Genomic DNA, 10,949 nt, shown 5'->3' with positions numbered 1-10,949 from the left:
AACAAAATCTGTTGCCTACTGGAGGCATCCTGGATGCCGTTGCTCACGATACATGGGTCATTTAGTTAGCCAAAGCAACATTCCGGTTTTATTGCTTTAATAATTCTAACCGATCTTGCCCGTCGCGAGGCTTAGTAGCCTAGGCGTCTGGCCCTAGTACTTTCATGCATGATATAAGTTTTCCAAGTGTTATGTTATTGAAGCTATAGGCAAATATTTTATACATGTAAGATATTGTTGAATTTTCTTTTTCAAGATTGTATACGAGAGAGTTTCGGTGATTAAGGTAATCGATTCTCACCGCACCTAGGCTAGCTTGCGATTTACAGTAGTTACTATATTTATGGTGTAGTACACACTGCATTAATAAAACTACAGTACAGAGTTTAGTGTAACACTAAAGTTCTTCTAACATACATAATGTTATATTGTACAACTTTTTGTTGAGACCGTACAATATATAGAAAGTGAGTTCTTTCTGTATTCATTTTATCACGTATATTAAAACTTTATATCAAGGTGTGAGCTGCACCTTAACTTTCCGCTTAGGAAAATATATAAGGTATTCTAGAATAAGAATTAACCTAAGTTTTAATACCTTGGAAGGTTACAGCAATTGGCTGGGCAGGAAATACCAGTATGTCTTTCCTTCTTCCCTTTCTAGCTTTACTGTATAAGCTATATGTATTGATAATAAGTGAAAAGCTTTCACTTGATACTCATGGATTTTCTTCTCTTTACAGGAGGACCATCCGAAGTGCGGGAATATGTTCTGCAATGTCCGCAGCAAGAACTTCTGTGGAAATGAGTTATGCAGGAGGCACGCAGCATGCGCAGCCTCCAAAGGTGATCTCCGGTATTGGGACTCTCAGGTATGTATTATATGTTCTAACCTGATTACCGAAGCATTTGACACTCCTAAGTCGGCGGAGTCAAGGGAGGCTGCTAGGGAAAAGCTGCGAACCTGGGTGAGGGTTTTCAGAAAAACACTTAAGGACCCTACCTTCCAAACGAGAAGATGAGGGCCTACCTACTCCCTAAGGCATCGACTGATGCAGTCATTCTTCAGCCTCAGGAGGAGATACCAACTGTCCAGAATCCGGTAGATTCCGAAGTCTTGGCCACCCTTAGAGACATCCAATTTGACGATAAGATGTCGGAAGTGTCGGATTATACAGAAAAGGACCTTCTGGGAGAAGGTCGGGTGGAGGAGCTTACCCAGGCTTCAGAAATAGAAGAGGAATAAATCTAGGAGATTTCGATTACATCGGTTCCGGCCCCGGAATCTGTTCCCTCTACATCGTCTGCTATCCCAGGTGACCTAGGAAGGACTCTTTCTTCTATTGTTGAGATGATTCAACAAATACAAAAGGAGAATGATAAAAAGGAAGATGCGATGAAACTGGAGATGTGTAGACTCGCAGCATCACATGGGCCCCAGAAGCGACTCAACGTGAAGGATCTTCCTTTGTGCTCGGATACCAATCCTTAGAGGTATGCTGAACACATGCCAATGACAACCGGGAAGATTATTTTATCGGAGAAGATGGGCTTAATTCCCCTGGAAGATGTGGAATTTTAGCCCAACAAAAACTCTTACCCGGACTGCTATGCCCGTCTTAGGAAGAAGCCAGCCTCAAAGGAGGAGACGGAGCTGAAGGAGGTCATAGTCCTTGACCATAGTAAAGCATAGGCGTTACTAGCGATCTTGATGAAAGAGTGGGGCTTCACGAACTCAAAGGTGCCAGCCTTGAGTAAGAAGCCTACCTACTTTGTGGCCACTCCAACCAGAGCCTTTCCCTCCAAGGAAAAGGGATAAAGGGCAGCCTTGAAGGCGGCGGAGACAGGGAAACCATGCCCCTCCTTGGAGGAATGCAAGCCGTTATCCCTGACCTTACCCTTGGACCAAAAAGACTGAAAGGACGTCCAAATTACCTTCTCCGTCGGGAAGCTGGAAGCTGATATTGCCAAACGTCAGTTTGGTGAAGAACTTCCAAAGCTGTCGGAGTTTCTCTTGCGCAGAGAACAAAAGACGAAAGAAAGACTTGTGGCATCGATGTCGATGCAAATGACATTGGAAATGATGGCAAGTGACCCCAAGAACCAGGACATGTTCATGGTAGTGGCCAAAACCCATCTGGCCGCAGTTACGAAGGATCTCTATAGATTTTTTAAAGCTAGGAGAGCCTGTAGAGAGTTCATGTTCGCCTCGGCTGCGTTGAGGCACGAACCGAGGAAGCTGATCTCCTCTTGCATCTGGGGTAAAGACCTCTTTCCCAACGAAGTGGTTAAAGAGGTAGTAGACAAGGCTGCCACGGAGAATAGCAACCTTCTCAAAAAGTGGGGCTTAAATCTTAGGAGAAAGTGTTCTCTAGATGAGGGTCCCCAACCCATGAAGACAAAAAGGCCTATTTTATCCTCTCGGCTGGCTAAGCCCTACCGACAGCAACAACAGCAACTTCCTACGACCGCGGTGCCTCAGATAGTGGGACAACCTCCAACCATGTACCAGTTGGTACCCCAACAAGTGGCAACAGAGTCACCGGTTTTTAACCCAGCTTTTGAAAGTCAGACCTCTTCCTTTCTTTCAAAAGCTAGAGGAACACTCAGAGGGTCTTCTAGACGCCCTTCAAGGAGAAGGGGATTCAGAGGAGGATGCGGTCAAGGAGGCAAGGCCTCGGGTCCACAACAGCAGAATTGAGATGCTTCCAGTAGTAGGGAGACTACATCTATTTAGGGATCGTTGGACCTTCGATCCCTGGGCCCACAGCCTAATAAAGAATGGACTAGGTTGGAGCGGGAGCAGTCCTCCACCTCAATTTCCTGAGTTCTTCCAACACTCTACACCCGTTCTTTAAGAATATGTCCAAGAACTCTTAGAGAAAAGAGTAATCTGAAAAGTTAAGTCCATCAAGTTCTAAGGAAGGCTTTATTTGTGTTCCAAAGAAGGACTTAGAAAAATTCAGAGTCATTCTGGACTGGTTGGCACTCAACAAGTTCATAGTGAACTAAAAGTTCAGGATGCTCACACTTCAACACATAAGGACCCTACTGCCCAAAAGGGTATATACCGTCTCTATAGACTTGTCTGATGCTTATTGGCATGTTCCAATTAATCGTCACCTCTCCTCACACCTAGGCTTCAAGTTGCAAAGAAGACTTTACGCCTTCAGAGCCATGCCATTCGGGCTAAACATAGCCCTATGGATTTTCACGAAGCTTGCGAACACAACAGTCCATCAATTACCCCTAAAGGGGATCCAAGTAGTGGCCTACTTAGACGACTGGCTTGTGTGGGCAGCATCCAGGACAGAATGCATGTAAGCCTCCAAGATAGTGATCCAGTTCTGGAAGATCTGGGGTTCAAGATTAACATAAAAACGTCTCAACTATCTCCAGCTCAAAAATATCAGTGGTTGGGAATCCACCGGAATTTCGAGTCACATTGACTTTCCCTTCCTGGAAGAAGAGGAAAGAAATAGCAGGATCTATCAAGAGACTATTGAAATCCAAACGGATATCAAGACGCGTACAGGAGAGAGAGCTGGGCTCTCTACAGTTTGCTTCGATAACAAATCCAGTGCTAAGAGCACAGCTAATGTATTCAACAGGAGTCTAGAGAAAATATGCATCAAACGCGCAAAGAGATCTAATGAGACCACTAACGACTCGACTGCGAAAGCTTCACAGGCCGTGGTCCAAAGCCAAGCAACTGAAGAAATCAATATTTCTTCAACCTCCTCCCCTGTCAGTTACTATCCACACAGACACTTCAAAGGAAGGCTGGGGAGGGTACTCTCACCAGAAGATAGTCCAAGGAGCTTTGTCCAATCTTTTCAAGTCATTTCACATCAACTTTCTACATGCCCTGGCAGTACTTTTGACACTAAAGAAAGTATTTCCTCGCAACTTGACCCACATAAGATTGGTTCTAGATAGTGAGGTGATAGTGAGATGCCTGAATCGACAAGGGTCGAGGTCGCCTCAAATCAACCAAGTGATGTTGGCCATATTCCATTTAAAGGTTTAAGGTTTAAAGGTCGCTCATGAATGGCAGAGGCAAGAGACAGTGACATTGCCCTAGCAAGCAGGACAATGCCCTAGAGACTGACCATATTTTATATGATCAGCGCCCAAGCCCCCTCTCCACCCAAGCTAGGACCAGGGAGGGCCAGGCAAATGGCTGTTGATGACTCAACAGATAGACCTATAGGCTCCCCCAAACCCCCCAACCTTAGCTCACAAGGATGGTAAGGTTGTAAACACTAATGGCACTAACGAGACTGAGCGGGACTCGATTCCCCGACTGGCAAACACCAGGCAGAGACGTTACCAATCAGGCCATTTGGCGGGAAGGAAGAAATGGCACCTGTCCGCAGTTCACATTCAAGGGTTCCGCAACGTGACAGCAGACGCTCTATCCAGGTTTACACCAATAGAGTCAGAATGGCCCTTAGACGCAGGATCGTTCTCCTTAATCTTGAGTCAAGTCCCGGAACTGCAGATAGACCTCTTTGCGATGAAAGACAACAAGAAAATACATCATTATGTGTCCCCATACGAGGATCCGCTACCGGAGGCAGTGAACGCTATGTCCCTAGACTGGAACAGATGGTACAGGATTTACCTGTTCCCTCAGCACAACCTCCTTTGGAAGGTCCTCGACAAACTGAGATCATTCAAAGGGAAAGCGGTAATAGGGGCCCACAAGTAGCCAAATAGCGTGTGGTTCCCTCTGGCATTGGAACTACGACTGAAGTTTGTACCGCTACGGGATCCAACCCTGTCTCAGCGAGTACAGAAGTCGACTGTCTTCGCTTCATCACAGAAAACCCGGAACCTGCATCTCAGGATTTTTTCTCAGTAGCGATGAGAAAAAGATTCGGGGTATCAAAAGACAGTATAGACTTTTGGGAGGAAACCAGTGAACAATATGAGGCATCATGGAAGAAGCGGGTGTCCTTTGTCAAGGCGAAGAAACCAAAAGAAATCTCGACAGATTTCTGCTTATTATTCTTCATTCACCTTCATGAGTAGGGTTTAGCAGCCAACACTATATCAATGTGGGAGTCTGCCTTGACAAGACCGATAATATATGCATTTCAGGTCGACCTTTCTAACGACGTTCCTAATGAATTCCGAAGGCCCGTGGTAAGGTTAGTCCTTCAGCGCCTCCAAGACCCATTTCTTGGTCACTAGAGAAGATTCTTCATTTTGCCTAAATAATGAACAATGAGGAGTGCGCTTAGAAGGATTTGACTCAAAAGGTCATATTTCTGTTTGCACTCGCGTTGGGGGCTAGGGTTTGTGAAATAGTGGCTCTCTCTATAGAGGAAGGCAACGTCCAGTTCTTGGAGGGAGAACTGAATCTATTTCCAGACCCAACGTTTCTTACCAAAAACGATCTACCCACCAACAGGTGGGGTCCCTAGAGAATCTGCCCTCTGAAGGAAGATGCATTTCTATATCCTGTGGACTGCCTAAAGCTCTATCTTCATAGGACTTCCGACTTTAAGGGAGGACAACTGTTCATAGGAGAAACCTCGGGTTCAAATTTATCTCAGAAACAACTAAGGGTGAAACTCACCTATGTTATTTGCAGAACGGATCCAGACAGTACACCCGCAAGTCATGATCCAAGGAAAGTTGCCTCTTCCATAAAATTTCCTTAATTATATGGACTTTGAACATCTTCGTTTGTACACCGGCTGGTAGTCATCCAAGGTGTTCTTTTTGCACTATGCGAAGCAAGTGGATCAACTCAAGAGGTCTGTGGTAGCAGCAGGTAGAATTCTTGACCCTGCTGTTTAAATCTGCGAGGAACAGTAAAATTAATTTGGGACGATTAATTATGAGGGTGGGTGTGTAGTCACAGACTGTTACTACACACTGAGTGAGAGGCCACTAACGTGTCCTTACGAACTGTTCCATTGACTTTGGTGAACTAAAAGTATAATACGGACACTTGTGCCAAGCGTTATTTACGCTAGTGTAAATAAACAGTAATACAGACTGTATGCATATTATTAATAATTCGATTAAAGTGGCAAATCTGTTTAATTTTAGATGAAACAATATTTTCTGTTTACTATTTTCTTTATGCTTTAATGGATATCATCCACATTTTATAAATTTTATAAATGTTGACTGATATAAATGTTTATAAAATTCTTAATAAACTACTTCATAGTGAACCCAGCATCTTATTCGCCCACACTCATTTTATTAGAAATGTACTGTGCATTAAGTTTGAAGTATGGATAATTTTCACATGGAATGTCTTTTAAGATTGTTCCTTTCTTCAAGCAAAAATCCACTCACTTTAACCCTTTCTTAGGAAGGATTAACGTTGTACCCTAAGGGGATGGTGGTAAAGATGCAAAATTTGTTCCTATACGGATACTACTGTAATCCGATAGTTTAATAAGAGTAGACACACTGAGGGAGATGTCAGGAATTCATACTGACATAGGTGACTCTTATACAAACTTGGCTTTATAATGTATAGGGTGAGACCACTATACAAACTTGTCATTTTGTCATCCATATTTAATATATATTCCTCGAGCCTTTTTACAGAGTATAGTGCGACTCTTCCCTGTAGGGGGCAGGAAGCACTTACATAGTTCATGCTTAGATGAAATGATGTATGACGGTAACATCATAGGTCTCTATGTCTAGACGGACTAGGAAAATACTTTCTTGAGAGCATTACAACGGTTGAGAATCCACATATACAGTAATGCTCTGGTAAACTTCCATCAGGACGACATGGCATGAGCCCAAAAAACGGATTTTGAGGGAAGCAAAAAATCTATTTTTTGGTGAGGTAGCCATGTCGTCCTGATGGACCCGCCCTTCCTTTTATTGTAAAAAGGGCTTATTGACCTCTTCCCTATAATACAGCATCTGTAGCACCTCGTGTATCGCTACAAGGAATAAGGATAGGGCTGCCGTCTTCGTCAGATACACACTGGAAACGGAATTGGAGAGATACCCTATGAACGGCTCTCTTTTCATTCTTGTTTTTAGATTCTTGTCACTGTAACCCATCTAAGCGTTGATACTGATAGGGGTGAAGATAGTTATGTGACGTGTCAAAATACGTCCTCTGATATTATGCGATATCCCTGTTAGATTCATTTAGTGTTATTCGCTCCAGGAGTTAGAATTCTGGATACCTTAAGGTGAAATTCTCGGAGCAATATCACTGTAGTCAAATATACCCTAGGAAGCTACCCTTTATGAACTTCCACCAAGACGACATGGCTACCTTATCCAAAAAGCTTCGCTCTAAATCCGTTTTATATATATATATATATATATATATACATATATATATATATATATATATATGTATATATATATATATATATATATATATGATAAATTTTGCACATCTAGACGTGTTTTTCATATTCAAATAAGCCATATATATTTTTGATACATTAATGTCTGGATTCTCTTAACGACCTCGGGATCAGAGCCCCAGGCGAAATCACACAAAGACAAAAGCTTGGGTCCGGCCGAGAAATGCCTGGTAAGCAAGCTTGTATAGACAGTGACTAAGCCACTTTGCCACGAAGAAAGATAAAAGTCAATGACAATTCTTCTGTACTTGTACCTGTCAAATTCATGTATTTTGTACTTAGAAATTAAATCAACCCATCTTCACCATCGTAGCTAATTGGTAGTTTGTTACATGGCATTCAATTAATGATAAATTTCCCACATTTAGACGTGTTTTTCATATTCAAATAAGCCATATATATTTTTGATACATTAATGTCTGGATTCTCTTAACGACCTCGGGATCAGAGCCCCAGGCGAAATTACACAAAGACAAGAGCTTGGGTCCGGCTGGGAATCGAACCCTGGTCGGCAAGCTTGTATAGACCGTGACTAAGCCACTTGGCCACTAAGAAAGATAAAAGTCAATGACAATTCTTCTGTACTTAAACCTGTCAAATTCAGGTATTTTGTACTTAGAATTGAAATCAACCCATCTTCACCATCGTAACTAATTGGTAGTTTGTTACTTGGCATTCAATTAATGATAAATTTTGCACATTTTTACGTGTTTTTCATATTCAAATAAGCCATATATATTTTTGATACATTAATGTCTGGATTCTCTTAACGACCTCGGGATCAGAGACCCAGGCGAAATCACACAAAGACAAAAGCTTGGGTCCGAGCGAGAGATGCCTGGTCGGCAAGCTTGTATAGTCAGTGACTAAGCCACTTGGCCACGAAGAAAGATAAAAGTCAATGACAATTCTTCTGTACTTATAAGTGTCGAATTCAGGTATTTTGTACTTAGAATTGAAATCAACCCATCTTCACCATCGTAGCTAATTGGTAGTTTGTTATTTGGCATTCAATTAATGATAAATTTTGCACATATAAACGTGTTTTCCATATTCAAATAAGCCATATATATTTTTGATACATTAATGTCTGGATTCTCTTAACGACCTCGGGATCAGAGCCCCAGGCGAAATCACACAAAGACAAGAGCTTGGGTCCGGCCGGGAATCGAACCCTGGTTGGCAAGCTTGTATAGACAGTGACTAAGCCACTTGGCCACGAAGAAAGATAAAAGTCAATGACAATTCTTGTCTTTGTGTGATTTCACCTGGGGCTCTGATCCCGAGGTCGTTAAGAGAATCCAGACATTAATGTATCAAAAATATATATGGCTAATTTGAATATGAAAAACACGTCTAAATGTGCAAAATTTATCATTAATTGAATGCCAAGTAACAAACTACCATTTAGCTACGATGGTGAAGATGGGTTGATTTCAATTCTAAGTACAAAATACCTGAATTCGACAGGTATAAGTACAGAAGAAATGTCATTGACTTTTATCTTTCTTCGTGGCCAAGTGGCTTAGTCACTGTCTATACAAGCTTGCCAACAAGGGTTCGATTCCCGGCCGGACCCAAGCTCTTGTTTTTGTGTGATTTCGCCTGGGGCTCTGATCCCGAGGTCGTTAAGAGAATCCAGACATTAATGTATCAATAATATATATGGCTTATTTGGATATATATATATATATATATATATATATATATATATAGACACTGCATAGATGGTTTATTACAATACATGTAAATGAGAGTCAGTGTAATGAAAACATTTGGTGGAAGTATATATAGATGACGTCAAGATCACAATTCCTCCGTTACTAGCAAGATAATCAAAAGTCATAAAACCGCTAAAAGAATCTGTTCACGTAGTTATATTTTTATATTCCTAACATCTTACATTTGAACGTTAATCAATACCAGGTGGAATCATTACCAGTTCATTTCATCTTACTAAAGTTGAATATTTGAGTTTACGTCTACTTAGTTGTTCGTTCACCCCTTATAAGGTGAGATGAATGAAGAGGAAACAGGATGATTAACAAGGCAACAAGTGTGAATTATATGACTCTACCTTACTTTGATACTGGTGTACTTCGAATGGACCTAAACTAAAATTAATTTGGAATATTAAAGAAATATCCAACTTCAGTACATATAGGAAGATATAAATTTTATGGCTGGAGAAGGAGAGAGAGAGATATGAGGAATCTTCATTTTTTAAGCATATCTCAATAAAAATGTCCCCCCCCCCCATAAATAAAAATATATGATTATAATGAAAAGAATTATTTTTAGCTGTCTTTATTTTTATTTATTTTATTCAGAAAAGTATGAAATATAATTAAGTGCTAAATAAAAATTTAAATAATGCTATTGATCAATGAATAAATTAATTGGAAGGTGTGGAAAACCTAGAGATTATTATCATAAATGAGGGGGAATTCCATAATACATAATTTTTTTTTTCTTTTTTATAGATTCCTACTGACATTCCCCTCCATAACCAAGTAAAAGGAGCGCAAAAATCATTACACTCGTCAAATAAGTTCTGGTAAACGACTATGCATTTAATTTTGTTTTGTTCAAGCCTGAATTATACAAGCACTGTTCCTTGGTCGAGAAAATAGCATGCACAGTGATATTATTAATAAATAATAATAATAAATGATAATGATAAATCTAGAAGATTTTAACAAGAAAGAGAAATGCCAGAATAAAACTACTAGACATAACATTTCTGACGTTCAGATCCACGAGAGAGAGAGAGAGAGAGAGAGAGAGAGAGAGAGAGAGAGAGAGAGGGATAATTTTACCTGGAATCTTGCATGATCCCTTTTCACTTCTGGCTGGAGGAAACTATTTTTATATTAGCTGCTTTCTTGCTTGCAAACTGTTATGAATACAAGCCTGGAGCTTCAAATCTAAAAAATAAACAACCCGATCTAATCTGATTATTAAAAAAATATGGTAAGATACATTTGAGAATCTAATCCTTATTTCCTATATGTAGATTGTAATTACCTTGTACTGGAGTATATATGTTTTATATAGGTACTCGACCTTGAATGATAAATGTAAAGGTTATGGAATCAACCACATATACAAATTGATAAAAACACACCTGGAACTGTGGTGTCGTTATAAAACCCTGTAGACAAAGGGACGAGTATATCATCATTCGTATACACGAAAAACTTGTTTAAGTATACAAAAACATGCATTTACATATTTTTTTTCTTCCCCACTTAAAATAGTAGGGAGTCAGTATGGCTTTCCGATCCTCGAAGTGATATAATAACCAGCCAGTTTACAAAAGTATCATGGGATAATCATTGGAATCAAATACCCACGAAACAAAAAATTTAAAATAATCAACCTTAGCGTATTGCTACTATTGTATGAAATCCATCCAAGCTTTACAAAATATTGTGGGACTTACCTTTTAGGATAAAAGAAAATCTCATACGAAAAAAAAAAAAATAACGAGTAAGTCTAATATAATTTCCCTATAACATAAAAAATTGTCAAATAAAAGAGTAATGAAAACAGTAATTTAGTCCATGCTTTGACACT

Source organism: Palaemon carinicauda, chromosome 4, assembly GCF_036898095.1.
Source record: "Palaemon carinicauda isolate YSFRI2023 chromosome 4, ASM3689809v2, whole genome shotgun sequence".
NCBI classification, from domain to species: Eukaryota; Metazoa; Arthropoda; class Malacostraca; order Decapoda; family Palaemonidae; genus Palaemon; species Palaemon carinicauda.
Note: the sequence above shows the minus strand (reverse complement) of the source record.